The sequence below is a fragment of the Equus caballus genome, chromosome 7 (assembly GCF_041296265.1).
Source record: "Equus caballus isolate H_3958 breed thoroughbred chromosome 7, TB-T2T, whole genome shotgun sequence".
Taxonomy (NCBI): Eukaryota; Metazoa; Chordata; class Mammalia; order Perissodactyla; family Equidae; genus Equus; species Equus caballus.
In genome coordinates, this window is record NC_091690.1 from 53,334,801 (window position 1) to 53,340,800 (window position 6,000).

Below are 6,000 nucleotides of genomic sequence, written 5' to 3' on the forward strand. Positions count from 1 at the left end.
ACTTTCCGTGTCTATTTTCCATAAAAATTTGACTTCAATCAAACCTATTGATGCAGGTTGTGTGAGAGAATGTGTGTCACTGGTTCCCAAGCTTGGCCTCATACTGGAATCATCTGATGAGCCTTAAAAATCCTCATGCCAGAGTCCCACAACCATAGTTTAAGACTTAATTGGACTTCAGAGTGAAAAGAGTGTGAACGGTTTTAACAGCTCTCCAGGTGAGTCCAATGTGCAGCCAAGGTGGAGACCTATTGAATTTTTTCAGACCTTTCATTCAAGATAAATTGTATGTCTTGTGTCCTTTACTGTTCATGACCAGATCCTGAAGATTTTAAAGTGATCAGAGTTCACAAAGGAGAAGATATGAAAGAGTTTGCCTTAGTAACAGGCAATGTGATTTTTTGGGCATATTCCTGTGAATATGTTTTCAAATATCTTCTCCCTCCACACACTGGAGCTGGTCCTATATGCTGGATATTAAGCTATTGTTTTTCTGCTCCAAATGTACCCTTCTGTAATCTAATTTGTGATACTGTGTGTGTGTGGGGGGTGGGAAACTATAAACCAATGCTCGAATGTTCCATCTGGCTTCCCTTTAGATTCTTCCAATTACAGTCAGTAAAGTCACACGCACCAATGCCCAACCTTTTCCCTATACCCCTTAGCCTATCATGTCACTACATCCTACAGCTATGACTCTCTGTTACCATATTTTTTCTTTTACGCTTTTCATCTTTTAAAAACTGTTTAGCCATACTTATATTAAATTATCTTCATTAAAGTAACTAATGTGGTTTCTCTTTTCTTGACTGAACCCCGGCTGATAAATCGTAAAGCTAGGTTGTGAGATGCAATTGGAAGATTGCAAAGTGAGCTCATGATAAAAAAGTGATTGTAATGATTATGTATTGGTCAAGGGGATCCAACTGATACTTAGTAGTGGTCTGATATTTCTAGTGGCTGTGTGGTTCTAATCTTGCCTGTAGATCATTGTCACCCAAGTGATTATTAATAAATTTAACTTTATCTTTGTTTTCGTTGCTCAAGGATAGCAAAGGACCATGTCCTCAGCAAAGGGGAGATCTTTCCTTTCACTAGGAACAGGCTGTTTAGGACTCCACTTTGTAAATGTGTTTCCCTGTCTTCTGTCATGATCAATGTGTCATGGGCTCCTTCTGTCTTCTGCTACATAGCCAGGTACCTGAGTACATATCAATCTTTCCTTTAGAGATGCTATACACAGTTTCTGAGGTAGCAATGTGGGCTTTCTGAAAAGCTATCCAGTAACTGGTTTAATCTACTCTGCCTTTTACCACTAAGCTAAATTGCCTACCACCTTCACAGACGATGATTCTAGTAATTGATTGGCTCTTCCAATTATGAAATTACTTCAGTTTTATTTTGGATTTTTCTTCCCATCCAAACATATAACATGTCTCAACACTCACTTTTCCTTCTCTAATCCTTCTCTGTACTCCTGCCATTTGGTCATTTGGGCTCCCTAAAATTTTACCCTGCCACTGATGCTCACACACATGATTAGTATACTTTCTCCCATATCCAACTTAACTGAGTAAATACTCAAGCTTTCTTCCTATCAGTTAATGAGCAATCAATCTCTGAGTTCCTCATACAAAGAAATCTGAGCCAATAGGACTTCAAAGATAAGATATAGAGGTTGCCGCAAATCATGATTCCCATACATTCCACTTTATCTCACTATGCAAGCCAAAATCACATTTTTAAAAAGACTTCAAGAGTTCAAATACAAAGATTCTAAAGAAAATATATTTGAAGAGAGATGAGCCCTTACTAGTTGAGCAGAAATCAGAAGCTTTTAGACTTGCTTATTATATTGGTACTGAACTGGCTGTGGCTTCTCCTGGCAAAGATGAAAGTACTCTGTTGGTATAAGAGAAAGCAGGGAAACTTCTTATGACATGGCCAGGAGCGGCATGGGGGAGGGCGGTGGGGGGTTGGCAGAAATACCTAAAACCGAGCAAGTTTTTCCATGTGCCTGTCCTTCTCCAGTAAAGGTTTGTTGAGAAGATGGTGATGTAAAGAGTTGGGGACTATGCTGGAAACCAGAGAGACATCTATAGAATCTTGTTGTGCTTATGGCTCAAAGTTCTGATAGAGGATAAGGCTTTTGTGCTGGGAAGTTTCTAAGATGCTCCCAATATCCCCTGCCTCCTGTTATTTGTGCCCTTGTATATACCTGTCTCTAATTGAGCTGGACCTTGTGACTTGCATCCAGTGAACAAACTATCAACAAATATTGTTATATCAACTCTATATTAATGTGTAAATAGACTCAGGTTTTCAACTCACCAGCCTTCTTCTACTCTCCCACCAGCTCATGCTGATGGATGATAGCTGCCATGTTGTTAGTTGCCCAATGGAGAAGCCCATATGGCAAGAAACTGAGAGATGCCTTTGGCCAGCAGCACACAAAGAATTTAATCCTGCCATTGCCACATGAGTGACCTTGGAATCAGATCCTCTTCTGGTCAAGCCCTGAGATCGCCGCAGCCCTATACGCAAAATGCAGACATCTGAGAAACCTCCTGTAGTATTTAAGCAAATTGTCAATTTAATAAGTGTGTCAAAATAGTTATTTAATGTTCCATACATAATGAAACATACATAAATTCTACAGAAAAATTAAAACTTAGGCTGTCATTCAAAATAGCAAAAGCATACATCTCTAAACATAAAGTCCCAAACCCCAAAGCAGGAATATAGAAAAACACATGGGAAATTCTCCTTAAAGATGTAAATTAATGGAAATTGCATTAGGTTCTTGGTAAAGAAGACATAATTCTCCAAACATAGCATGATGAACTCAATGAATTTGCTGACATACAAGTCACGTGTTGCTTTTTTTAATTGAAAAAAATCATCTGAATTTATAAAATCCCTGCAACTTGGAAGTCAGAAGTGAGGAGTATGGGTAAGCTTCCTCCTGAAAAGAGGACCCTTTCAAATAATTCACTTTTCCCTTTTCCTCTTCCATTAATAATAGCAAGTCCTCAGAGAATGGGATAACAGGGACGAGTTTTGCTAATTATGAGCTCTGTGTGTTGAGCTCTCAAGGCCATAGAAAAGTAAATACTCAGCCTGTGCCTCCAGCCCTTTAGGATCCTGGTCTCACTCCAGCAGGGTTCACATCTGTGTCTTCCCCAAGAATCACCATCTGCATCAAGAGGCCCATGACTAACTCTGTCTTTCTCCCAGTCCTGAGGACAGAGCATGAACTTTCATTGCTTGCTAGGCAGAAGACCAGCAGCAGATTCTCATTCCTTGGCCATACTCCAGCAGAGACACCAAGCAGCCAGGTGAGTACCATAGAGATGGTGGATAGAGAAGCCACTGTCAGGAACATTGTTTTTTCATCAGTAGGACAAATAGGAGAGTTGGGACAAACAGATGGGAGGGCAATGATATGCAAAGTTTCAGCTCAGAGCTCCATGTAGTTTATATTTGTGATTCTTGTGGGGATCCCAAAACTCTCATTCAAAGTTCCGCTTTTCTCCCACAGTGGTTCTGCCATTGTAGGTATCTCCCCCATGACAGCAGGAATGAGTCCTAGTGAATTGTTCACAAAGCAGTGAACACGGACCAAGAAGGTGATGAGGATGATACTGATGAAAATGATGACAGTAGCACAATATTACAGACCTTTAGTTAGGGATTCTATGTACCAGGATCTGAGCTAAGTTCTTTATTTAGACTGTTACCACTTATCTGCATTACTATCCCCAAAACAGGGAAACAAGCATTATCATCACTCTACAGTTGATAAGAGCACAGCATTTTATGTAATTTTTACATAAATAATATACATAAAAATGTCTTGCAGTCAAAAGGATCAAAGTCAGGTTTCAATGCAGACAGTGAGACTCCATTCACAGGGCACCTAGACAATATTCCCTCCTGCCAACTCATCCTGGCATTTCTCTTCCTTTCTTTACAGGCAGAGCCCCTCACCCACTGTGCTCTTCTCTTTGTGTTTCTGGTAGACTACAACGGAAAACAGTGGGTTGCCCTGGCTCATGAGCTATATAGTAAGTATGACTGAGACTACATGCAGGAATCACAGAAATTGTTGACACACGATAATTCTGGGAAGAGCTCTTTCTTGTCCCTGCTTCCAGATTTGCTTCAATTGTTCCACTTCCTCCTTCATTCTTGTAATTTATTCCCTCTTGATCTAAGGGAGACATAAATTCAAAATGTTGAGTTCCATTCTTACTCATGAAACAGTTACAAGGTATACTCTAGGAAGTTTGGAATAGCTTTCTGGATATCTGCTCAAACCATCATTGTTAAACAGTGAACAGTTTCAGATCCTGGTCCTCAGAGATACCCCATTTAATTTTAAATCCTAGCTCTTGCATTTATTATCTGTGTGACACTGGGAAAGTTGTTAGTATCTCTGAGGCTTAACGTTTTCATCTGAGTTGATCTCCAGTTGGTACAACTGCATTGAGTAAGATTTAAATATAAAGGGTATTGAACATGTGCCTAAATATGTGATGGATGTCTACAGTAAGGACAAAGTAAATTTTAGCCATTTTTATTAGTATCAAGGCTAATCACCAGAGACCCAACTAAATTATCTTGTGATCTACAAGTTTGACTTTCTCTGGATCCTGAGAGAACATTTAATTCTCATCTTTATGCAAGTAGACTCTGATGCCTGAAGGGAAACAACTTAATCTCATTCATTTCTGATTCCTCACAGCCTATCATTGCTTGGCATAAAATAGGCTACAAGAACAGCAGCAACCTCTGGTGTATATTGAAAATACACTTTCTTAGTTCTCAGAAACAGAGCATAGGCAATATGACTTCCATACACTGGGTACTTTCCTGTCTATACTTTCATTACTTCCAGCGATGTTACATAGGGCGAGACAAAAGATAAAACAGTGGTTGCATCTATGTCACAAATTTTCTGAGAGACCTTTCATTTCCATTTAATAGAATCTATAATACTCAATTACAAAACATGTGGATATATTCTTAAAAATGAAAGCAAAAAAAAAAAAAAAAAAAGAGAGAGAGAGAGAGAAAGAGAAAGGGAAGTAAATCTTATTGTGTGAACTGAGACATCTGCTCGGAATTCCACTCATTCCATGAACAAATTACCTGGGACATGATAGGCTTCTGTCTCTTTGCTATATAGTAGAATAAAAGATCATTAAATATTTCTTGGGATTATGTTTTATCAATAAACCCCCTATTCTAATAATGATTCTAATTCTGATTTAAAACCATGGGTGGATATTTATGAAGTGCAAACCTCTGTTAGGTGTTACACCTGTCCCAAAGATGGATATTATTCTCCCCATTTCTAGCTAAAGGATACAAGCACAGAGAAGTGGGGAGATTGACACGCACTCCACATTTAGGGGGTGAAAGATGTGGGACTCAGACAAAGGTCTCCTGACTGCCATCCCTGGGCTCTGTGCTCTTGAACAGAGTGGAATGATTGTTTTCTTTTGAAACCCGCTTTAGTTCCAGATGAGCAAACAGAAACAAAGCCTAGATTCTTTCTTTTGTGATTTGGTGAGTTCATCTGTGAATAAGGGGAATGGGCCAAGTGGTTTACAGGAGCCTTTAATTTGTGAATAGTGTAGAACATAGAATTCTCTATGAATAGTAATGCATTTTGTAGTCCATTTTGGAAATCTGAGATTTGGAAATATTATTCCCTATACAAGATGGGAATTTTCACATGGACCTATCATGGAAAGGCCATTGCAAGACAGACTGAGGGATCCTTCTGATTCTATACCTTGACCATAAGAGTATTCAGTTGACTTTGTTTACATTTTCTATTGGAAAAATACATGTAGATAATTGAGTAAATTTGCACATGTATTCATTTTTATATGAATTAACATGAACTTACATAATTAACTTTGATGCATATATCTTATGGAAATTCTCACTTGAGTGATATGCAGATGGGCACTAGAATATTAGGTATAT